At 47.2% G+C, this 26041-nt stretch overlaps 1 protein-coding gene across 4 annotated transcripts in view; it reads left to right on the top strand.

The window, feature by feature from the left end:
- SLC36A4 (solute carrier family 36 member 4) overlaps positions 1-26041 on the top strand; it is a 1249299-nt gene that overhangs the window by 107130 nt on the left and 1116128 nt on the right. For 3 of the 4 annotated variants that reach the window (XM_085621386.1, XM_085621383.1, XM_085621385.1), the window contains exon 1: positions 7022-7157. The exons of the other annotated variant lie outside the window; for it this stretch is intronic. The gene's annotated coding sequence lies outside the window, so the exon portion shown is untranslated. Of the gene's footprint in view, positions 1-7021; positions 7158-26041 lie in introns of those variants that run through there. 4 annotated transcript variants of the gene reach the window in all.

Raw genomic sequence — 26041 nt, 5'->3', positions numbered from 1 at the left:
GGATTTTAAAATAAATAATGTTGGGGTGAGGGCTGCCCAAAATGGGCATGGCAATGCCCCCCCCAGAGAAATGTCAGTCTTTCTGCCCCCCCAGGGGGCAGACGGGGCAGGAGCACCCAATCTGCCCCCTTGGGGGGGGGGGGCAGAAAGCCCACTAGAAACCAGGGACTTTTTTTTGTTGATGTTTAGGTGGGGGCTGCCCAAAATGGGCATGACAATGCCCCCACCCCATTGAAATGCCAGTCTTTCTGCCCCCGGGGGAGCAAAAAGCCAACTAAAAATCAGAGATTTTTTTTTTATTGATGTAGGTGTGGGTGCTGCCCAAAATGGGCAGGCAAATGCCCCCCCCAAACAAATGCATCAGTCTTCGTACTCTCCCCAAGGGCAGATGAGGGCAGTAGCCCCTGATCTGCCCTGGGGCAGAAAGCCCACTACGCACCAGGGATTTTTTTGGTGTTTTTATGATTTAGGGGTGGGGGCTGCCCAGAATACGCATGATAATGCCCCAACCCCGAAGACAATTACCACAGTCTTTCCGCCCCCCCCCCCGAGGCATATTGGGGCAATGGCTCCTTATCTGCGCCCCCGAGGAGGGGGGCAGAAAGCCCACTAAGCCTCAGGAAGTATATATTTTTTTATTCAGGGGTGAGGTCATCCCAGAATGGGCATGCCAATGCCCACACCTCACCCAAAAAATGCCCCAGTCTTTCTGCCCTCTGGGTAAAATGATACCTCACTTGTGTGGGTTGGGCATGGGCCTGTGACTGGGAAGAGCCAAAAACATAGGGATTTAAGGTATAGCAGCGAGAATTCGAAGCGTTACATTTTTTCAAAAATACTTTTTTAGCCAATTCTGCATTGGACACCCACACAAGTAAGGTATCATTTTACCCGGGAGACTGAGGGGAACGCTGTGGGGTAGGACATTTGTGCCGACACGGTTATTCCACAGAAAAACATGTGGAAATTGTGTTTTTTCAGCTAAATTTGAGGTTTGCAAGGGATTCTGGCTACGAAAACGTTGGGGGACCCACACAAGCCATACCTTACTGGACTCCCTTGGGTGTCTAGTTTTCCGAAATGTGTGGGTTTGGTAGTTTCCCAAGGTGGCCACCAAGCCCGGGGACAAAAAGCCAGGTGACCCCCTTGCTAAACCAGGTTGTTTTGTGAAAGGTAATTTTGATGTCTCCTCAATACGTTTTGGGCTTTGCCTGCCGTGGGTACTTGACCCACCCATGCGAGTGAGGTAACATTTTTATCGGGAGACCTGGGGGAACGCTGGGTGGTAGGAAATTTTAGGATCCATGGAGATTCCAGAACTTTACCACACAGAAATTTGAGAAAAGATTGATTTTTTCAACTAAATTTGAGGTTTGCAGGGGATTCTGGGTAGTAAAACTTTTGGAGGTCCACGCAAGCCATACCTTGCTGGACTCCACCTGGTGTCTAGTTTTCAGAAATGTGTTGGTTTGGTACTTTTCTAAGATGGCCGCCGAGCCCGGGGCCAAAAACCCAGGTGACCCCCCTTGCAAAATGAGGTTGTTTTGTGATAAGTCATTTTGATGTCTCCTCAATAAGTTTTGGGTCCTTGCCTGTCGCGGGTACTTGACCCACCCACGCGAGTGAGGTACCATTTTTATCGGGAGACCTGGGAGAACGCTGGGTGGTAGGAAATTTGTGGTTCCATGCAGATTCCTGAACTTTCCCACACAGAAATATGAGAAAAGTTGATTTTTTTCAGCTAAATGTGAGGTTTGCAGGGGATTCTGATTAGGAAAACTTTGGGGAGTCCACACAAGCCATACCTCGCTGGACTCCCTCGGGTTTCTTGTTTACAGAAATGTATAGGTTTGGTAGGATTCCCAAGATGGCCGCCGAGCCTGGGGCCAATAAAAGTTATGGGACCCCCTTGCAAAACCAGGTTGTTTTTGTGATAGGTAAATTTGATGTCTCCTCAATACGTTTTGGGCCCTTGTCTGTTGTGGGTACTTGACCCACCCACACAAGTGAGGTACCATTTTCCTCAGAAGACTTTGGGGAATGCGGGGTGGGTGGAATTTTTGTGGATCCAGGCAGATTCCAAAACTTTCCACCACAGAAATGTGAGGAAAATATGTTTTTTTTTAACACAGTTTGAGGTGTGCAAGGGATTCTGGGTAACAGAACCTGGTGAAAGTCAGACAAGTCAGCTCATCCTGGATTCCCCCAGGTGTCTAGTTTTAAAAAATGTATAGGTCCTCTAGGTTTCCCTAGGTGCCGGCAGATCTAGAGTTCAAAATCTACAGCTAGGCACTTTGCAAAAAAAAATGGTCAGTTTTCACTGTGAAAATGTGGCGTGTCCACGTTGCATTTTCGCGAGCACTAGGTCTACACACACAAGTGAGATATCATTTTTCTCGAAAGACTTTGCGAAAGGGGGGGGGGGATTTTGTGGTTCCACGCAGATTCCAGAACTTTCCACCACAGAAATGTGAGGAAAATGTGTTTTTTTGGACAAATTGTGAGGTTTGCAACAGATTCTGGGTAACAGAACCTGGTGAGAGTCAGACAAGTCAACCCATCCTGGATTCCCCTGGGTATCTAGTTTTCAAAAATGTATAGGTTTGCTAGGTTTCCCTAGGAACCGGCAGAGCTAGGGTTCAAAATCTACAGCAAGGCACTTTGCAAAAAAAGGGTCAGTTTTCACTGTGGAAATGTGGTGTGTCCATGTTGCGTTTTGGGCTGTTTCCTGTCGCGGGCACTAAGCCTACCCACACAAATGAGGTACCATTTGTCTCGGAAGACTTTGGGGAATGCGAGGTGGGTGGAATTTTGTGGATCCACACAGATTCCAGAACTTTCCACCACAGAAATGTGAGGAAAATATGTTTTTTTTAACACAGTTTGAGGTTTGCAAGGGATTCTGGGTAACAGAACCTGGTGAGAGTCAGACAAGTCAACCCATCCTGGATTCTCCTTAGTGTCTAGTTTTAAAAAATGTATAGGTTTGCTAGGTTTCCCTAGGTGCCGGCAGAGCTAGGGTTCAAAATCAACAGTTAGGCACTTTGCAAAAACAGGGTTAGTTTTCGCTGTGAAAATGTGGTGTGTCCACTTGCTTTTTGAGTGTATATAATGTAAACAGATCAGCAGGTTACTGATTTTAAAAGAGACATCCTTTTGTTACTTGCAATTAATAACCTAAAGTCCTAATATTCAACAGTGAGCTATTAACTTTCATCATAGAACTGCATACACACTGCAAAGTATACATTTGAACATTGAATAATGTTGCATGAAGTGTTAATTTGGCTAGAAATCGATTCTTATTATTAAAGAAAACTCCCAACTGTGCTGTATCTTTTTCGACTCTGAATTGTGCATAGGCCGCCCCCGAAGGGGGCCTCGAGGGCCGGCGCCATAACACGTGCCGAGCCACGGACAGAACCGGTTCACGGTGCCTAGCCAGGCCCCCGAAGCGGGAAAAACTCCCGTACCCCCCCCCCCCCCCGTGGCGACCGCCACAGAGGCGCCAGCCCCCCCTGGCCAATGGGGGCCCGACCGCCATACAAACCCCCCAATAGGGGCAAGACTGGGTACGAGGCGGGAAAGCGCTGGGGGGGGGATATAAGCGTTGCTCCCCCAAGCTGGCTCCTATCTGTCGGGGCGGGGGGAGCAGCAGCGGCGAAAGTTTTTCTCCTGCGTTGTTTGATTTTTGATCGGAGCACCGGCGAAGCCCTGTGCGGGCATAGAAGGTAGCCGAATAGAGGGACCGGGGGCCCACCCCTGTTCTTGCAGGAGAAAGTGCCTTTGCTGCTCGGTTGGATTTCGGCCTGCCCGTTGCAGGCACCGCCGGAGGGACCACAGTGGAAGAGCGGGTGCCCACCCCGGCTCCACGGAACGAAAAGAAAAGACGTGCACGGCGCAGAACGGGTGCCTACCCCGGCCTCCCCAGCTCCTCTGCTTGCCTGCGGACACTGCACCCACCAAGGGGTGGGAAACATCGGGACAGGAAGAAGTGGCCCCCCCACCGCGGGAGCACAGCTCTCCGGTAAGAGGCTTGGGAACGCTCTCTGCAAGCGACAGAAATACCGCGTGGGCCTATCCGTGGGAGCGCGGAAAGGAGAGTGGGGAGGCCGAGCAGCGCAGCTCAGACAGTACGGGAAGTCCGTGATCCCCCTGGATCCCCTCCCCTCCCAGCGCCGAGACTGAACTCACCGGCAGTCGCCTTGCTTTGAGCCTCCCTCCCTGCACAACTCAGCTGCTAAGGACCTCAGCATTTCTGTTATCTCATAGTTGTTGTGCAACGCGACTCAGCCGGAGCAGACAGCGAGCTCTGCACGCCGGCTACAACCACGGGCCAAAGCCTCGGTCATGCGCCTCTCCCTCGGTACAGCAGGGCTGCCACCGGCAGGTTTCGGGTCCCATTCATTCAGGATCGGGGCCGCCACAACGGCCGCACAGCACGGGATGTCTGAGGCCGGAATACAGGCTGTGGGTAGATGGCGGTCAAGGTCATACCGGACCTACGTGAGGCTCCAGCTTCTGTAAACCACAGCAACTGCCGGGAAGGGAGGGGGAGACTGCAACAGTTCTTTCGCCCAGGCAGCAGTGTGACATTTTATCCTTACCCCGGCAGGACGGAGACCACGCTTGGTGTGGGTGGTGGGCCACTCGTTCATAACGCGGATGCAAGCATGGTGGTGGCAGAAGGGGCAGAAGGGACGACCAGCGGACACCTTCATACGGTGGTTTGGTCAACCGGGAATGAAATGGGTGCAGCTGTCGGCAACCCTTGCAAAACTACAGGAAGAAGTGGCATGGCACCCGGATATTATTATCGTGCACCTGGGAGGAAACTACCTGGCCAGGCAAAGGAGGAGAGATCTTCTGAAGGATGTACAGAGGGACCTATCGGAGGCGGGCAAGGTTTTGGGCGCACCACCATCATCTGGTCCGAGGTAATCAGCAGAAGCGAGAGGCACGGGGCTCATTCGCAAAAGGCAGTGGAGAACTCCCGGAAAAAGCTGAACCTCGCTGTCAGCATGTTTTGCAGAAGCAACAGTTTTGAAACAATTAGGCACGGGCTCATCCACACGGGTCACCCCGAGCTATATGCAAAGGATGAGGTGCACCTTTCCGAGGAGGGCATGGGAATCTTTTGGAGCAACTTGTGGGGCGCGATGTCTTTGGCAGGTTGCAGATGAAATACCCCTAGGACGGAAGGAAGGGGGGAAGCCGCAGGAAGACGGAAGCCTCCCTGGCGGCGTGGCGAAAAGCTACGGGGATAATGGTTGGTAAGGAGGAACACCAGATGGCGGTGCCGGAATAGGACCACTCACCTTGGGATGCCTTACGGCTGGGTGAGTTGGCCTAAGGGCGGTGTGTAGGACCACTCACTTTGGGATGCCTTACGTCTAGGTGAGTTGGCCTACCACAAGGGGGGTAGCAAACGGAGACGGCGCTCGCTGCCCAGCCCCCGCCGGATGTCAGAGCACAACAAGAGTCGGACAAGGTAGCGAGTTGTGGCCTAACTCCGGGACAGAAGCTACACCCCCTGAGCAAAGAGAAAGAAAACCCAGCCAAACAAAGCGACGACCCCGTGGGGGGACAAGAAACAATGCAAGCTATGCAAACAAACTGTCAGGCTGACCTGCTATGGGACGATGTACATATGTTTTATGCAAATGCAGTGTGTGATGTGATGCAGATAAGGCATGACGCAGATATGACAGTTCACCCATAATGATTTATGGCATGATACGCAAAGGTATGCAAGATATATATGTGTATTCCTAATAAAACTGAGGGCAACAAATGACCACCACAAGACAAAGTGTATGTTGGCTTATTCATGATAAGGAATACAATGTTGGGAGATGGGGGTGTGGGCGGAGTGCGGGGGTTATGTGCTTCTCCACACCAAGCACTCTTAAACTATACTGCCTACCAGTATGGATGACATGGAACTCCTACACTTTTAGTCATTTGGCTTATGTCATATTTCCTATACACTGATTTACACACGTATGATTGATTGTCTATGTGTAATGTGTGTGTGTGATGCAAAGTGCTCAGACACCCGACACTGGTATGAGTGGCGCTATATAACTAATTCAAAGCATCTGAGAGAGTGTGATTATGGAGACATGGTCACTGTTAAAGGGTGCTAGTGAGAGAATCCATGGTGGAGGTGGTCATTGGGGGGGCGCCAACAAACATTGTCGCACAGGGCGCCAGCAGCACTAAAGCCAGCCCTGACAATGCTCTCTTTCCCCATCAGTTATACCACGGTGGTATTACCACCCTTCCTTCAGCCCCATTCTGTCTCCTTCCTATGCTTTCTGTCCTTTTGCTTCATGCCAGCGACTTCTTTCCCCAATGTCACTTTTACCCCCATGCATTACTGGGCTCTCTCACTATCGCTTTGCCCACTCTACCACCTCTTCTTTCTGTCCCCTTTGCTGTCTGTCCCTGTCATTCTGTAGAGTCACTCAAAGTGTCATACACAATGCAGTAAATATCACACATAAGCACGGTGAAAACATAGAAACGTCATACTTGGGCGAACTGAAAACTTGTCAGCTATGCATGCTCTCTATCCCTGTCATTCTGTTCCGCCCATGTGCTCCAGTAAAGCATCAATGAAACATAATGCAATACATATCACACACAAACAAACTGAAAACGTAAAAATTGTCACACTTGAGCAAAGATAAATCCTTGCCGTTATGACAGCGAGAAGCAGAGATAAGACTGCGTCTGATTTTCTAAGCTCCAATACTATATCCCGCCCTTCTGTGGGTTGCGGAACAACAACAAAGGTGGAAGTGAGTACGTCAAAACCCACTACACTGTCTGTCTGGAGGTGCGGCTCGCGCCCGACTGACCAATCATTTGTGGTTCTGTCTCTCCCGGGCCAATTGGGAGGTTTCTTCCGGGTTAGGAAGGACGTTGTTTGACTAACGTGTCATTTTTTCTACCAATCGAATGATTTTTAGGCCCTTTCTGCCCCCACGCGCCCGTATCTGTGCCTGTCAGTCAGTATAAACTAGCGTTCCGATTGCTTATTCGAGCTGTCCCTTATGGGAGGAGTTGAGCAGTTTGTATGTTTTTGCCGAGACAGAAACAAAGTAGGAGAAACTGACTGGATTTTACCATCCCTTTACGTCTCTCGCGAGGTGAGACCCGCATTCAGTAGCATCCTGTCTAATTGGGGAGGGATGTTTCTATGTGGCGTGAAGCGCACGTCCAGCATGAGATGTTTATTGCAATTTGAAGGGTCATATTTAGAAATTGTTATTTTGTAACCAATGGTGCTAAAACGTGCCTCTTGAAATTGAGACTCCGGAGTGTCAGCGTAGACTTTGATGGTGGAAACTTGTTTGTGTTTGCCTCAAATTCTGAAAATTTTCTGTATTGAAACATAATTGCAAGCTTGAGAAATAAAGGGGTTGGATGGTTGCAGTAGGGAATGCTTTTCTCCACATATAGTAAATGTTGCTGACTTTGTTGCACCAGTATTGTATGCGAGCGAAGATTGATGTATTTGAGAGCGCTCTACAGGGTCTAAGGGGAAAGGAGTGGTACAGGATAGGACCTTTTTCGGGTTCATGAGAGGAGGCTGCTCGCGTTGTAAAGTGAGTTGCAGTGCTTGATTTGTAAAAAGAAAAAAAAAATGCCGGTACCTTCGTATGGAGGCCACGTCAGTTTGCATCACCCATAGCCCCTGCCAACGCTGTCAATGACAATACAAACACAACTACTAACTATTACACTCCTACAAGTGTGATAATTCACCAGGATTCCCATATATAGCCGACAATATTTCAGAAGAATATGGTATATCTAGCAGTTTCTGTCCGTGTAGAAGGTAATCCCTTACTTGCAGATATTTAAAGAGAATGTTGTGGGAGCCGAAACTCCTCTTTTAATGTGGAAAATGGGCGAAACTCCTGAATGTCGTACGACTGGCTTAGGCTATTGATACCCATACATTGCCAGGCTTTCCCAACATAGTCCTGAAATATTTCGGGGACTATTGGATTACCCCATAAAACAGTAAAATAATGGAGCGAGGGCAGAGAGTATCCCTTACAGATCTCCTGCCATATCCTGGTTATGTCCCTGACTACCAGGGGGTGTGGTTGAAAGGGTGTTATCCTTGGTTTTTGATCCTAAGTGGCTAACTTTACTCAGGTTTGCCCTGCACTCATATACTTGCAAAGACTTTCGGTGACATTATTCTTAACGATCTTAGTTTTTAAAAGTCGCTGTTAGGTTGAGAAACAGCTGTGATTAAACCTCCTTAGAGTGTAGGACATTTGTCATCGTTTATGTGTTCATAGGACTTTTTTAACTCTGTATTTATTCTATGTATTTTTAAACTGTTGATATCGAGGATGATTTTTAAACTGTTGATATCCAGAATGAGTTTGAAGTGTGTGTCATGGATTGTTTTACTTTTATGGTTTTTATTTCAAAGACCGAATAAAGTTTATATTGATTGAATTCGTCCTAAGTGGGAAGTGTTCTCATGATGACTGAAGTATGGTTATTGTGTTGTGGTAAGGTGCGGTTATGGGAAAGTAAGCTTATAGTGTGGAGATGAAGAAGCGTGAGGAATAGACATACAGTTCATCGTTTTCTGTAAGCTGGCAGCTTTGAGCAGCTCTGCCAGTCCATTTATAATATTTCTTATGATGATTGTCTTTAGTTTAAAAAATGTTTTCTTCCCTTTCACTCAATCACTCGGGGTTTTTATATAGCGTGGCTATTCACCCATCAGTGTCTCAAGGCGCTGAGTGGGGCGGGCTGCTGATCCGTCTGGGCGCAGTGGTTCATGCCAAGAGCCAGGTCTTGAGATCCTTCCTGGAATGGGTCAGCGATGGGGATTGCCTGAGGTGAAGAGGCAGGGTGTTCCAGGTCTTGTCGGTGAGGTGGGAGAAGGATCTTTCTTCAGTTTTGGTCTTGTGGATCCGTGGGATAGTGGCCAGGGCCAGTTTGTGGAGCGTAGGTGTCTGGTGGGTACGTGGAATGAGAGGCGGTGCTTCAGATATGCTGGTCCTGCATCATGGAGAGCTTTGTAGGCATGCGTGAGGAGCTCGAAGGTTTTTCTTTTGTTGACTGGAAGCCAGTGGAGGTCTCAAAGATGTTCGGTGAGGTGGCTGTGGCAGGGGATGTTGAGGAGCAGTCTGGGTGCTGCATTTTGAATGTTCTGTAGTTTCCTGAGGAGTTTCTGTGTGACACCGGCATAGAGTTCATTTCCGTAGTCGAGTCGGCTGGTGATGAGTGCATGGGTGACAGTCTTTCTGTATTCTGTGGGGATCCATCTGAATGTCTTTCGAAGCAGGCGGAGCATGTGGAAGCAAGATGAGGAAATGGCGTTGATCTGGCGGTTGATTGTGAGCAACGAGTTCAGTATAATGCAGAGGCTACGTGCTTGGCCCATGGGGGTTGAGAGTCCCAGTGCGGCGGGCCACCAGGGGTCCACCCAGGCTGAGGAGGTGGGTCCCAGAATGAGTATTTTGTTCTTGTCCTAGTTGAGTTTGAGGCAGCTATCTTTATCTAATGGCCTTCATGGAGCTTGAGTCTGGTGGCTGTGGGTTTGGTGGTGAGGGAGAGGATCAGCTGGGTGTCGTCGGCGTAGGAGACAATGTTGAGTCCATGTTTCCTGACGATGGCAGTGAGTGGTGCCGTGTAGATGTTCAAGAGGGTTGGGCTCGGGGAGGAACCTTGGGGCACTCTTTAGCTGATCTCTGTTGGTTCTGAGAGAAATTAAGGTAGCATGGGTTTGGCTGGTAAGGAAGGAGTGGATCCAGTCCAGGGCCTTGTCGTGGATGCCGGCATCATCGAGTCTCATGATTAGGGTGTGGTGGGAGATGGTGTCGAAGGCAGTTGAGAGGTTCAATAGGATGAAGGCTGTGGTTTCGCCTTGGTCGAGGTTGGAGCGGATGTCATTGGTGGAGGTGAGGAGTGTGGTCTTGGTGCTGTAGTTGCTTCAGAAGCTGGATTGGGAAATGTCCAGGGTGTGGGTCCCTTTGATGAACTCGGAGAGTTGGGCTTTGATGGACTTCTCGATGACCTTTGCTGGAAAGGGGAGCTGGGAGATGGGTCTGAAGTTCTTGAGGTCTGGTCGGAGGATGGCTTGTATAGCAGGGAATTGATCTCCGCATGTTTCCAGTCATCTGGGAAGGTGGCACTCTCGATGGAGCAGTTGATGGCGCGGCAAAGCTCAGGGGCGATGGAGGTGGCTGATCAATGGAAGATGTGCTACGGGGAAGGGCCTGAGGGAGCTCATCAGTGGATGCTTTTCATGGTCTTGAGTGTGTCTTCTGTGGCGAGCGGAGTCAAGTTGAGCTGGATCTGTTGGGGTGGGGTGTGGTTGTGTACGGTGGTGTCAGGACTGGTGGTGGGATCCTGGGTGTCAAAGCTGTTGTAGATCAGTCTGATCTTGCAGTGGAAGAAGGTGCAGAGTCTGTTGCAGAGGTCTTGGGAGGGGGGGACGTATGTGGCATCGTTGTTGGGCCTGGTGAACTCTTTGACAATGGAGAAGAATTATTTGCTTTTTGTGTGTGTTGGAATTGATTCTGTCTTGAAGGGCCGTTTTCTTTATGGTTTTCAGGAGGAGGTGGTGTGCGTTGATGACAGTTTTGAAGATTGCGCTGGTTTCAGGGGTTTTGTTGTTCCTCCATCTCTTCTCGAGTTGTCTACAGGTGCGTCTGGACTCTTGGAGGTCAGGAGTGAACCAGCTGGCTTTCTTGGAGTGTTGCTTGCCGGGAGCCTTCTTGAGGGGTGCGAGAGTGTCGGTGCAGTTATAGATCCATCAGTGGCGGTTCTGTGCTACGGTGTTGGCGTCTGCTGGGTGTGGTAGTGCTGAGAAAGGCGGTGAGATGTTAGTTGGTGGCCTTGTTCCAGATACGACGGGGGGCGGTGAGTTAGGTGGTGTATGGTGGGTGTGCACGCAGTGGTGGTCGGTCCAGAGGAGTTTGATGGTGTGGCAGTAGGCAATGTTTCTGCTGGCGGAGAAGACTGTGTAGAGCATGTGTCCCGCTGCGTGGGTCAGAGTGGTGACTAGCTGTTTGAGTCTAATGTTGGCAAGATTCTCCAGAAGAGATGCAGCGTTCTGATCTCTGGAGTTGTCCAGGTGAAAGTTGAGGTCGCCGAGCAGGACGTAATCTGTGAATGAGAGAGACTGGGGTGCGATGAGGTCGACTATTGTGTCGGTGAGGGGCGGGCAGGGGCCTGTTAATGAGGGTGCCTCAGAGGATAGTGTTGGGGTTGGTCTGGATCTGGATCTGGAAGTGAAGATGTTCCATGGTTGCCTTTGGGTCGTCTGAGTGAGTGGTCAGGCGGAGAGTTTTCTTGTTGATGATGGGAATTCCTCCACCTGGTCAGTCGGCGCAGTCCTTGCGGGTGATTTTGTAGCTGTTGGGGATAGCGGTGGCGATGACCGGGCCAGAGCTGGGGTTAATCCAGGTTTCCGTGAGGGAGGCAATGTCATGAGAGGCATCGTCGAGGAGGTCCCAGATTTCTGTGGCGTGTTTGTGGAGGGAGTGCTTGCTGAGGAGGATGCAGCTGAGCTGGTTGAGTGCGCTGTTGGTTGGCTAAGCGGCAAGAGGAGCTGGCATGTGGAGGTGGGTTAGGGTGTAGCTGCAGTTTCAGCAGGCGAAGGGTCCTTGGGTGTCCTTTGGTGATGCAAGGTGGCAGACGGAGTGGTGTCCTGTGTTGGGGAGGATGCCGGCTTCGTATCGGTGGGAGGTCTGAGAACCATGGTCCGTGGCACTGGGTGCGGTCCAGGCGAGGACAGGTGCAGCATCTGTCATTAAGAAGTGTGCGTGTGGGGCTGGACAACTGGGAGGCGGGAAATACAGGGAGCGGAAAAGGGTCACTAGAGGGGGTTGGGGCCGTGGGGGAGCTCCGCGGCAAGGGCAGCAAAGCCAGAGAAAAGTGCAAAAAGCAGAGCAGATAAAGAGAGACAAAGAAAGAGAAAAATGCAAAAGAAGAAAAAAAAGTAAGAGACAGAAGGGCAGTCTAGCAGCAGAGCAGTGGCACTCTACCACTAGACCACCAGGAATGAGGCGCAGACGGGAGCCTGCGGGTGGAGGAAGACCTCGAACTCTTGACTACAGGGTTCGCAGCAACAACGGGGGCAGCAGCTACCAGGCAGAGGTGCTCAGTTAAGGGAGCAGTCCGCTAGTCGGGTCAGTGTACTGCACCTTCACCCTGCAGCGGCCGCCATTAAGTAGTGTGCGGATGGAGGCTGGACAGCTGGGAGGCAGGAAACGCAGGGAGCACGAAAGGGTCACTGGAGGGGGCGGAGCCGCGGGGAACACATTGGCAAGGGCGGTGCAGCAAGAGAAAAGTGCAAAAAGCAGAAAAAAGGCAGAAGGAAGGTAAGACACAGAAAGAACAGAAAAAGAGCGACAAAGCAAGTGTAAAATGCAAATGTGCAAAAGGAGAAAAATGGCAGAGGCAGAAGAAAGGCAAAAGAGGCAGAAAAAGAGAGACGGAATGCAGTCCAGCAACAGAGCAGTGACGCTCTACCACTAGACCACCAGGGATGAGCCACTAGCAGGAGCCTGCGGGTGGAGGAGGGCCTCGAACTCCTGACCAGAGGGTCAGAAGCAGCAAGGGGGGCAGCAGCTACCAGGCAGAGCTGCGCAAGGAAGGGAGCAGTCCACTCCCTTTGAATATATCTATGACTGTGAATCGGTACATGGTAAGAGCAGGCCTCGAAAAATCCTAAAAATGTTACTAGACCTGCAGGCCCTTTAACTTGAATAATCTATTCGATCTAACTGTGATGTACTTGAACTGCAAACCTGTCTCAAATTGTGTGATCCTAGGGAAATATATTATTTTATGGAGCTGCCTTATTCTTCATATCGACTATGCGAGTTAAGCATTTCTGCCGGACAAAAAAAGCGTATTTTTTTACATTTATTATACTAAATGTTTGATCCATTTATTATAGGAATCTGGCCGACATATAGGGTTACCGGCAGTACCGCTGGACGGGTAGGTTTCCGGTTCCATGAGGCCGCAACGTGACCTCACGCCGTGGTACATCCGACGGAGCCCTTCTTCAACTTTGGGAGGGCTGTGAATAAGGACATTAGTATAAAAACGGGTCCTTAGACTATTACTGTCATATACCTTAAGTAGGTTTATCAAAGGAATACAGGGTGTTTTTCCTGATTCCCGGTTTCTTTTCTCCAACTGGTCCTGATGAAGCGCTTTAGGATCCTTTAGGGACCAATCTGTAGCGCGACACATGTCGACCCCCTTCTAATAACTGCACCTTATCACACACTACACGGGTTGAGAGAAGTGGGAACTTATTTGGTCTAGTTTTCCCCTCTCGTAACGGCACAAACGTGCATCTCCATCCCCGTGGAATTTTATTTTGGATCAGGGGTCCTACGAATAAAATTTTCAGGGCCTCCTGACCCATTTTAACTCACATTCACTAAACACCTCCTCCCACATACCCGCACTCACCACTGTGGCAACTCCCAAAAGATCTCCGCTAGAGAGCCCCTAGGGGCCCGTGAGGGACTGCAGCGCCACCCCCACGAGGAGCAACCTTGCCCGATGATGATGCTATACACTCGTAAGGGTGTGTGAGGGCACTATGTACCAAACTAAGGAGTACCTTCCTCTTTCTTTGCACACTCACCTATCCCAGGAGACTACCCCCTTTCTTGTTACAGCACATAATTAGTGGCTGTATCCCCCACCACCTATAGGAACTGAAACCATCCATTGTGATTAAATGTACTGATTTTGGGAGCATTGGTTCAGGACCTTTCTCTAAATAGCTCCTAGTCCCCCCCTCTCCATTTGATTTACGACATATAGGGTTCACATGACCCCTGACTTGCCTCATAGTTGATTAATAACATTGTTATCAAGGCTAGGGCAGGATTATTTCTCAGTTTATGTTTAAAAAATCACTTTTAATCAATATATTACTAAAGCATGATGCAGTCATGCACTGCCATTTACCGACAGCACATTGAAATGGCCACAAACTTTCACACTAACATGCAGTTTTACTGATAAAAATATGTAGTGCATAAACATTTGGTATTTGGATTTCAGCAAAAATATTTATAATTTGCACATCACCAAGTTAAGTGCTGTGATTTTTTTGATCCTATAAAAAAAATCTTCCTTTCACCACACAGAATAACAAAAATGTGCTTTCATAACTACTGAAATTGTATTTTGAAATGTTGCGTAGTTCACTTATTAGCTATTTTAATGTTGTGTTAGGAAAAAGCCTGACATCTTACAGCCTTTCATGTCACACTCTTTGCACAGCACGATTATCAGACAGTTCACTTTACAAAATCCTGTAACTTCACAGTCCCAGAAAGAAAAGTAAATGTAAAATAAACTGACTTTTGACCTCTGTCTCTCAGAGCAAAGCAAATCTGATAAGATAAAAACATGATTTAAAGGCATCTTTATTGCTCATCCACTTTGTGAGTGAACAGAACACCTGTTATTTGTCAAATCGCCAGAACGGGCCAATGGGCCCTAAAAATAGCTTGCCCTGATGAAATCAGACTCACCATAGCGAGTGGGCGAGTAGATTTCTCTAGGCTGAAGAGGGTGGAGCAACTCTGCATTCTAGGACAGGTGGCAAATAAGAAGCATTCTTGAGATCTAGTAGAGGGAGTGTTGGATGTCTGGGAGGGAGGGGTAGTTGGTGTTCTAGAGGGAGCTGTTGGGATGTGATGCAGTCATGATGTACTTATTGCTGAGGCATCTCTCTGTTGCGGATGGCTGCATAGAAGCTGCTATTAGAAAGGGGCTAGATTATTTTTGACACACTCCTCAGAGTAGTGGAGGTCCAGACAGAGGCCCAGATGAAGATGTGGCAAGGGGTAGTGCACAGGAGGTAGAACGAGGCACAAAAATGGTCACAAGAAGGGGGCAGCAGAATAGCAGTAAGCATCCATAGCTGCATAGTCAGCACCACTTCTGTATCCCTTATTCCACAACAACTCTTGTATTCCCTTTTGATAAGCATTTGGTGAGTTACTGCTGCGAAACGGCAAAGTAGAGAGTTTTTATGAAGTGGATCAATGTACAACATCCTTATTTTGCGATGGAAGCTCTTATTTTCTTTGGAATTTGTTACAAATGCACATGGGACTTTCTGCTGATCGGTCTTTGTCTTGAAAGAGGCATTCAAGTAATTTCTGCCCAATGGCACTAAATCATCTTTATGCTAATACTCAACAAACTGCTTCACATCTTCAGTTATTTCTAAAGCAAGTTTTGTTGGGTTTTCTCATAAGATGCACTGTCGTGTTGAGATCTGACAGATTGGTGCATGTAGGGGGGTTTCGGTTAGCTATATGATAGTAACATCATGGCATAACTGATTTGGCCCAGGATTCTATCGCTTTACTGGAGCTTCCAACTAATAATTCACTTGCTAAGAACTAATCATTCTAACTAACTCTGTACCAAAGGTCCCGAGCCAGGTGGTCAATCATGCTCCTCAATTTAAATTGCTTTGCGATCTTAAACTCTAATCCTAAATCATATGCTATCCAGATTCCGAGGGGGGCTGGGAGGGAATAGGATAAAAGGCGGGGGAAGTGTCCATTTAGTAAGGGGAGATCAGAATAAGGATACGTAGGAGGGAGGTAATAAGAGAAAGCCCTGCTTAAGTGTTTTTGGTTTGCCCTGTGTGCCATAAAGGTTCAGTCTTGTCCTGTTGTAGAATAGTTTGGACCGCAGAGTCCCACTCCAGGCTTAATACCAGCAGTATCTCATTCATGCCTAAGGTCCCCTCTCCTTCAGTTTTGCCTTCTGTTTTTCTATATGCAATGCTTCTATCTCTGGCTTGTCGATTGAACCATCCATGTTTTCCTTTTATTCTTTCTGTATGCTTTCATATATTTTCATGGCGTGATGTGACATCATTTGACTTTGAGCACTGCCACACCCAGAAGTCCAGACATAGCTTTTTTTCTTTCAGTAGCGGGTCATCAAGTCCAGAAGGCAACATTCTAGTTTATGTCAGGTTGTTATCTAAGTAATGTAATCTGTCATCTCAGAAATATTTGAACAGTATTAATGCATTCTTAGGCAAGTTCACAAGACATGCAGCATATCTGCTTCATCTACTATACAGCTAGTGCCCTTGATCCTAAGGTGCACATTTGCTTTACAGAGCTTGCTGGGGATGAGGTAAGCTCTGTGAAGTGTATCTGCTCCAGTAATTTGGACCTGGCTTTTCTCAACACCTTGGGTGCATACGAAAGAGTCCAAGTCAGTATCTCTTGAACCTCTGTTCAGGTCTAAAGACATCTTTCCCTTAAAGGGTTTAAGTTAGCTCTGATTTCCAACTTTTGTATGACCGCATCACCAGTTGCTAGCCATTCCCCATCTTGAGGACATGATCCGGTATTGTAAGGGCTTGTGGTTTTTCTTCCTACCTATTAGTAAACTGCTTAAGCGAATCCACTATTTTGGCATGCCAGGAATTGTCCCTTATAAATATTCTCATTGCAAGTAAGGTTTGGAAAGTGCCTTATCATGCCACTAGAGTAACAATCTTTTAGCCTACTAACACTCGCACCAACTTCTGAGCCTGTGCTCACATTACAGTGCTCTCAAACCTGGAAAGTTCAATATTGATATGCCAGACCCAACTGCATAAAATAAAAGGATGAACAGGGTGTTTGAAACTTTTCAAACACCCCCCTCCCAGAACTGGGTTTAAGCCATTATTTATTTTGCTCACCACATCGCCCCAGCATGGACCCAGCCATATGCGAATCGGTCCCAACCCTAAGCCCCATGGGAACAGTCCAGCCCACACTGCCAAGCCAGGCCATCCCTACACCAGAAACAAGCATCCTGGGACCAGTTTCGAGGTATCACCCTTTATCAGCCAGCCTAGCTTGAATCCAGTGGTGCAGCGAGCAAGGGAACCCACCTCTGGACACACCCTTTGCCACTTGGGGCGCACATGGCGACATCACAAAATAAAATGATAGACAGAGGCTTGAAACTTTTCAAACACCATCCCCAGTGAAAGATCTGGGTTTTATCCATCGTTATTTTGCTTGCCGTGTCACCACAGTTTGGAACCAGCCATATTCAAATCAGTCCCAACCCTGCTCCTCATTGGAACAGTCGAGCCCGAACTGTCAAGCTAGGCCCTTCCTGGACTGGAAACAAGCATCCTGGGACCTGTTTCAGGGTATCGCCCCTCATCAGCCAGGCTGGCTTGAGTCAAGTGGCACAGCAAGCAAGGGACCCACATTTGGGCTTACTCTTGGCCACTTTGGGCGAATAAAGCACACACAGTAAGCTGATGGATGGAGTGCTGCAACTTTTTAACCACTCACCCCCACTGATAGATCTGGGTTAAATCCATTGTCCTTTTGCTCACCATACCACCCCAATGTGGACCATGGTATACCTACATTAGCTCTGTTGAGAATTTATTCCCCAACAGTGCAGTGCTATTCTAATGAGTCCTGTCTGTTTTCTCACTTCGGTCTTGTGATTTAACGGCCTCAGTACCAATTCCTTGATTAGTTGCCCAGCCAATGCCATCATTGATTCCAATGCTTCAGAATCTGTGCACCATCACGAGATCACCGTGTTTGTGCTGCTTAATTGTAAAACTCAAAATCCAGCACCCCCAGGCCCACCTCTCTTTGTTGCAGACTGAGTTTTTGAAGTGCTATTCTAAGGATTCCATTTTTCAGACCTGTTCAGCTAGAATACCATTAATCTATTTAAATACACAGAAAAGCAGCTTTGGCTGTGAGATTAACAAAGCGGTACACAAGTCTGGGGAGTAGCAGCAATTTTGTAAGGGCAGCTCTGCTCCTCTTTGAAAGTGTTACAGTAGTCCTGAATCCAGAGCTCCATCTAAGTGATGGCGTTGTTTTTGTTATGTTTCTGTCTAAAGCGCCCAGCATCTGTGCCTATACCTGGATATCCATGTGTTTGAAAGCAACTGGTTCCCACGTTATTTGAACAGAAAATTTTGGGATGTTTATACTTGCATCTGCCATCCACACCAGGCATCTATATTTTTTCCCTTAATTAACTTTCAGACTTGACCCCTTCTTATGCTTGGCCAGTGCCTCCCCCAGAAACCTCAGTACTGTGCCCATATCTCTCAGGCAGACTAGAAAGTTATCCTCATACAAACGGATATTGTGCTGCATTCCATAGACTTTTATACCAAACTGCTCTTCCCTACCCCTCAGTGTGCACGTAAATGTATCCATCACTAGAGGAAAAATAAGAGGGAACAAAGGTCCGCTCTGTCTTGTACCTCTCTTAATTTTGAGAGAGTTAACGATGGACCCTGGATGTTGGATCTGTGTAGAACCAAGAGATCCAGCACCACATGGTAACTCCAGATCCCATATTACCGAGTACTGCTGTCAAGTAGACTTCATTAAATGAGTCTACATCTATCAACACCACAGCTGGGTGAAGTGTTCCAGATGAGATCATCTCCAAGGCATGGAACAACCTTCTAGTTTTGGCCAAGATGCTCCTACCCAGAACTAGCCATTCTGGTCTGGTTGCACTAGCTTTGTCATGTGTTCCAGGGTGTGACTAGCCAAAATTCAACTCGGGCCTTTGTAATCCATATTCAGCATGGATAAGGGAAATACACAGCTAGGTTTGCTAATGCACCAACCGCTTTTGGGGAGGAATTGGTACTAATAATGCATACCTTCCTGACTGGGACATTATTCCTGCCTAAAATGCAGTAGCCTATCCAGCATCCCTTTGGCTGCAAGAGTGTTTGCATATTCCTTAAGTAACTACGTTGGAAGACTATTGATTCCTGGTGTCTTGGCATCTATCAGAGCCATGATTGCTAATTTAATTTCCTGTACATCAGTAGGGGTCTAAAGAGCTTCCCTTTCCTCGTAGACTAGTATATGTAGGGTAGCTCTATTCAAATATTTGTCAATGGACTTGGTTTCCATCCCGACATTAGAATCCTAACATGTTGTGTAAAATGTAGAATAGTGTTTAATTATTGTACACTGTGTGCATTCTAGTCTCCTTTTTGGTTCATTATTTGTAGGATCGGACACAACCATCTTCATTGTTAATTATTTTAGCTCAAATCTACCTGCTTTTTAACCCTCCCTATGAGTACATAAAGCATCTTTTCCATACCTTTAAGCCTATCCAAAGTTTTGACATAATAATTTTTCAGGGACAATGTCAGTCTGTGCTTTATATCCCCTTCATTTCTTCTCTTTCGTTTGTCTCAATTCTATTTGCTTGAGTTCTTTGAGTATGATCTTATGAATACCATTAGCTGCTTTAATACATTGACTGGCCTCATATAACACTTTTATATGATCTCCACTCAATGGCAGTACCTTCATTTTTACTGAAGTATTGTTCTGTTTCAGTACTTTAGTGTCCCTGTATTCTATGTACCACAAAGCGTTTGGTTGTTATCTTCATGTCATGATGGCCAATGCCTTTACCATCTAAAAGTGAGAATCAACTGGTTATAGTAAGATAACTTTCCAGATAATCTGCTGTCAGTGCCTCCGTTGTCTTTATCGGGTGCAATATATTCTATCCTGTTGAAGATGTAGGTCACACATAATGGAGTGGTGGGAATATTATCATGAGTGTGGATTGCATGTCCCCCATATATGTTGCATTTGCCAGTTACATAAACATTCATTTAGTGATTAGCCGTACAGTGCCTTCAAGGTGATTTTGGAAGAGTTTGAACTGAGCGCATTTGAATGAATGAAGGAAAATTTATAACACGCAGACTAAGCCCAAAGGCATCAAGGCGCCTAACAAAATAAAATAAAATAGACCCAGAACCAAAATCACAGATATGCCTTGACAAAAAGCCATGTCTTTAATGCCTTCCTGAAAAGAGGGACAGATTGTTGAATTTTGATTTCAGTAGGGAGGGCGTTCCACAACTTGGGGGCTAAAGAGGAGAAAGCCCTTCCTCCCCACTTGACTCTCCTGAATCGAGGCTCTGATAACCAGCTCTTTCTTGAAGAGCGGAGATTTCTACAAGGGGCATATGGTGCCAGCAGGTCCTTAACACCCCCAGCTCCAAAACCAGATAGCCCCGTAGGTCAGGCAGAGGGTCTTAAAAGTAATCCTGGCATAAATCGGAAGCCAATGCAGACTCTTCCTAGCAGCTGTAGCCGAGAAAAGCCTCTGGGCATCAAGCACAGATTTAGCTGCCGCATTCTGGGCGGTTTGCAGACGTTGCACAAGACCTTTATCTATACCAGAATAAAGGGCATTGCAATAGTCGAGCCGTGAGGCAACCAATGCAACCACAATTTGTTTGCGAGCCTGTGGAGCTAGGTAGTGTTTTATTTTCCTAAGAATATTAATGATGCCCCAACAGGTGGCAACCGTCCTATTTACCTGCTGAGCCATAGAAAGAAAGGGGTCAATCAGAACTCCCAGGTTCCGGGCCGAGTCTGTGGGAATAGGACACACTCCCAGAGTAGGAGGCCACCACTCAGAGGTCCAGATGTCCCTCTTTCCACCAAAGACAAGAACCTCGGTTTTTTCCCCATTCAGCTTCAGTGAGTTATAGATCATCCACTGAGAAACTGCCTCCATGCAATTCCTAAAGCTGAGAGCAGAGGAATTGTCTGAGTGTGAGAGGGACACCATGATCTGGGTGTCATCAGCGTAAGAAACCACCTCCATCCCGTAAGATCTTATTAACCTGGCAAGTGGGGCCACATAAATATTGAAGAGGGTCGGACTAAGAGCTGACCCCTGTGGGACCCCACATTGTACAGGCAAGGATGGAGATAGGAACTCACCCAGTTTGACCCTCTGTTCCCTCTGATCAAGGAAGGAGGCCAGAAGGCTCAAGGCCGAACCTTCCACCCCTATCTCCCTAAGACGAGATGTTAGGATCGAGGGAGATAGGGTGTCAAAGGCGGCTGTCAGGTCTAACAGGACTAGAAGAGTAGTATGGCCCTGGTGAACCTCCGTGCGGATGCTATTTAGCACAACCGTGAGAGCCGACTCCGTGCTGTGAAACCTCCGGAAACCGTGCTGGGACTCATCCAGGAGACCCGAAGTATCCAGGAAAGCCGACAGATGTTCATTTAAATGAGTCTCCAGCATCTTTGCTGGTGCAGGGAGCAGAGAAATAGGCCAAAAATTCTTAAGAGTTTCAGGGTCCAAAGTTGGCTTTTTTAAAAGAGGCTTAACCACAGCACTCTTCCACAGAGTAGGGAAACTGCCCTCCTGCATTTCCCTGTTCATGATATCCAAAAACAGGGGCAATAAAGTTTCCCTGCAATCTTTAAGAACTTTGAGAGGACAAGGGTCCAGAGGGGACCCCCGACCTGGTCTTACTCAACAGCAAGTCCAGTTGGTGTAAGGAAAGCGGGGGAAAGCTAGACAAGCTCGCCGAGGAGGTCAAGTTTCCATTTGCTGGGGGGGATGTGACAGAAGTGGGGGGGGGGGGGGAGGCATAGAGGCCCTTTGCAGTTCAAGGGCAGAATAGATGTCGGCTATTTTAGAGTGGAAAAACTGGGCGATCCTATCACAGAAATCTTGGGAGCTGACAATAGGGTCGGGCAATTGCAAGGTACACAAGGAATCAACAATTCTAAAAATATCTTTGGGGGAGGATAGAGCGGTAGTTAACTTAGAAAAGTACTCCTGTTTTTCTTTAATTACCTCGGCCTTATACCTTTTGAAAATAAGTTTATGCTTTTCCCTCTCTTTATTGTCCCAGCTAACCCTCCACAGCCTCTCCTGCCTCCTACAACCCTGCCTTAAAAGTCTCAAAGAGTCTGAAAACCAGGGGGCCTCTCCTGTGCATTAAAAGCCAGTGCAGCTCCTTGTGGTGTGGTGTGATGTGTTTTTTGTGTGGGAGGTTAAGGATGAGGCTGGCTGCCGGGTTCTGGATGGTTTGTATTCTTTCCGTGAGTTACTTGTTGATTCCAGTGTGTAGAGCATTTCTTTAGTTCAGCTTGCTGATGGCGATGGCATGAGTGCTATTTGATCTGGTGTTACCGGGGCGCCATTTTAAGACCTTCTTCTGCATCTTTAGGTTGCGGAAGCAGGATGCTGTGACTGTTGACTTGAGCAGTTATGTCCAAGGTTGTCTGGCCAACAGTGTTCTCAGTGAGGTTTTCTTGCTGAAGATCTTTACTTCTGTTTTGTCAGTGTTGAGCTTAAGACACTTCATCTAGTTGGCTACTTGAATCCAGCAGGCAGAAAATGTGTTCCTTGTGTGGGGAGTCCTGTCCGAGAAGGAGAGTGAGAGTTGTGTGTTGTTGGCATAAGCAAGCATTTTAATGTTGTGTGTGCGAATTCTATGGATTAGGGGGGGGATCATGTGTGTAAAAGAGGGTGAAGCCAAGCAATGAATGTTAGGTACCCACAGATGAGTTTGCAGGTATCCAAAGAGTATGATACTAGGCTAACAACTTGTTCTGTCTGTTAAGAAGGAACCGATCCAGTGGAGCTCGGGTCTATGGATGCCAATGTGATAAGGTCTTGAAAAATGTAATCACCCGCTTGCCATGGCGAATCAGATTTTATACGGGCGAGCTATTTTTTGTGGCCTTCTGGCCCATTCTGGTGTGACCTCTCAAGCTCGCAAGGACAGTTGTTCTGATCATTTAAGAAAGTGAATAAGCAGTACAGATGCCTGTATTTCTTGCATTTATTTATCTTGTCTCATTTGCTGGGTATTCAAAGTCAAAGGTAAAATGTCAGCTTGCGTCTTTTTACAAACTGCTCCTTATTTTATCCTGTAGATTGATGTTTACTTTTATGTCTCTAACTGCAACGTTAGAGGATTTTGTACTGCGTGACAATTGTGCTGAGTACAAGGAGGGTCAAATAAATGGCTGTAGGATGCCAGTTTTTTTTTAATAACGCACAAGATTTAAATAGCTTGCAAATGGTCAAATATTTCAAAATATATTAGCACTTAAAAAAGCACATTTTTGTAATTCTAAAGTGTGTTGGAAGCACAGGATAAAAAAAAAGTCAGAACACTTTAGTTGTTGATGTGCAAATGATAAATGTTTGCTGAAACCCACTTTCCACATGTTATCATTTGTATGCTACATAGTTTATCGGTAAAACTGTTTCATTGGAAATGTTTGTGGCCATTTCAGTGAAAAATGTGCTGTCTGTAATGTCTGTGCTCTACCACATCATGCTTTAGTAATTGAACTGAGAAACATTCCTGCCCCTGCCCTGATGACAATGCTGTTAGTGAACTAAGAAACCAGTCAGAAGTCATGTGTGCTCTATATGTGGGCTTGATTCTTATTACACATGGAGCAAAAGTTTATTATATTGAAACAAGCAAACATTTTTTGTGTAGCAGACATGCTAAACTTGAAGGTGGTTTCATATGTCATAATGAAGAAAAAGGCAGTTGGTGTAATCAAGTTGATGGGTCCAACACATTAAAGTTAGGTCAAGTAGATTATTTAAGTCACTAGACCTGCAGGTCTGGTAAAATGTTTGAGTTTTCGAGGCCTGACTCGTAGTCAACTGGTATCTCTCCTTCACAAATGGTGCATGAGACAATGTAAAATGATGCAGATACATTAAGGAGAATGAGGCTTGCAGTATCTCCCCTGTCCAGTATCATGCGTATGTTGTCTGAGGTGGTGAGTGCTGTTTAAAGACTGTGGTTGGACCTGAAATTCCTATTGTGCGTCGTAGTGGAGCTTTCTTTTTATTGATGTAGTTGATGAGGCGTCTAATAATCTCCTCTAGAACCTAGGCCAGGAGCAAGATTATTCTGTGGTTGGTGAGTGTTGCTGGATCTGTGGAGGGTTTTTTGAGCAGTTGCATGGCTGTAAAGTGTTTCCAGGTGTCTGGGAAGGTGGCTGAGTTGATAGAGGAATTGAGTATGGGTGTTGGAGATTTGCTGATTTATAGGAGTTCTTTGGTGAAAGCGTGGTTGGGCCAGGGTCTGAAAAGGCTCCGGAGTGGAGCATGAGTTCCTCGGTGTACCACCTAGCTTGTGGTGGGGCTCTTGACAATTGTTGCTCTTCAGGATATCCAGGATACATCACAGCATATAAAGTTGTTGAAGTTCACTGGCTGCTGGTGTGCTATGGCTAGTGAGCAGAGAGAGCAGAGGTCCAGTCCTCCTCTAGGTTGTTTTTCCAGTTGCAGATGGTAGGTCCAGTGGTGTTGGGTCTACAGTGTTGCACAGCAGGTTGGCAGAAACCGGTGAGGCCCTGGTCTGTCCAGGTAAGTGTTTCTGGCTTGTTGACTGTGATGTTGCAGAGGGAGGTGAAAATTGGCTCCAAGTGTGTGGTGGCATGGATAGGACCGGTGAAGTACTGGGTCAGGCTGAGGTTTCCAAGATTTTGTAGGAGGGTGATCTAGTTAAAGTCGGTGATTTGTTCCAGGTGGAGGTTGAAGTCTCCGAGGAGGATGAAAGTGCTGGAGTCAACGATAAGGGGTGAGCTGTCCGTGATGTTGTTGAAAATATTGGTGCGAGGTCCTGATGGTCTGCAGAAGATGGTTCTGTTCAAGGTGAAGTTTGCTGTGATATGTAGCTTGCACATAAGGTGATCCATGTAGCCAGTGGGTGTCTGTTGCTGTGGTGAAGCTTGTGCTGCCTGTCTTATCTCCCATTTGTGTAGCAAGAGGGGATGGCTGTAGCAAAATCCAGTGCAGAGGCTGCGGTCAGCCATGTTTCCGTGAGGAATAGAAGGTCCGATGCGTGGTTGTGCTGCAGGTCCTAGATGATATTAAGTAGTTCCTCGGGGGGGATAGGAGCTTGTGGACAGGGCTGAGGGGGCGCATGGAGGCGAGAAGTGAGGAGAGCAGGAATAAGTAAGGAGCGCTGGAGGAAAAATGTGGCAACGGTCTGTAATGGTCAAAACAGAGCGGCTCAAAAACAGGGCAAAAGAGGCACAGCAAGGCAAAGAGCTGAGCAAAAAAAGTGGCACACATGTTAAACAGAGCAGAAAAATGGAATGAAAAAGGCACAAAACACAGCAAAGACAGAACATAAGAGTGCAACCCAGTATGCAAGGATGCACAAGGAAATGGGGTAAAAAGCAGAGCATAGTATTGCACAGAAGAAACGACTAGCAAGGTAAAAACTGAGCTTAAAAGGGAGCAAAAGAGGCACAGAAATGGGGGTGGGGAAACACAGCAGGAAATGGAGCACTAGAGTGAAGTTGAGTAAAAACCGGTCAGAAAAAGGAGCAACATGAGGCGCGCAATAGAGCAACAGCAGAGTAGCAAAGGAAACTGAGAATAAGGCACAGAGAGAAAGAGGAGGTTTGTAGGAAGGTGAAGCATTATGTGGTGATGCTGGATAGGCTTCACCATGCAATACTGTCAATACCCCAAATATGGTCCTTGGATTCACCATAAGAAACCTTAGCTTAGTCTTGGTAGAGTGGCAAAGAGCAGTCAGGCTTTACTAGAGGAACATGTGTTATGCATTTCAGAGTACCAACATGGACGATAAGAAATTGGACACCAATTTATAAAAATAAAGCAGATTTTTGTTTTATTTTAGACACCAAAATAAATAAAATAAAATAAGTGTGACCAGAGTTATGGATTTTAGAGACAATATTAAATTGGTGTAAAACAGTACTGCAAAACTTTATCATGGCTGTCTATGGGGAAAAAGCATTAGTGACAATCGGTCACTTGCTGGCCGAGTGGAACTGAAGGAGGGTAAAGGTGATGTGGGTGCATCCCAGGACCAAGCCACCCCAGTCAGTTCAATATTACCTGGCTCGAGAAGCCCGGGTGTAGAGTTTTCCTGGCTGTCCTTCGCGTTGAAGCAGGAGACGCGGGAGAGCTGGTTTTACCGCTTACACTGTGCTGGTGGGGAAACAGGATGCAAACAGTCTACAACAGAGCCACTGGTGATGTTGGATGAAGGTATTGCGGAGTTCCCTTGAGGTGATGCATCAAGTAAAGGGGGTGGTTGCCGGACTGGCAACCCAAAAGCTTTGGCAGCATTAGGCTCAGCAGAAAGTTATTTCGATGTCCGGAGGTCTGGGGGAACACGGTAGCTGCA

This window comes from Triturus cristatus, chromosome 8, assembly GCF_964204655.1.
Source record: "Triturus cristatus chromosome 8, aTriCri1.1, whole genome shotgun sequence".
NCBI lineage: Eukaryota > Metazoa > Chordata > Amphibia > Caudata > Salamandridae > Triturus > Triturus cristatus.
This window is presented reverse-complemented; position numbering and strand designations above follow the sequence as displayed.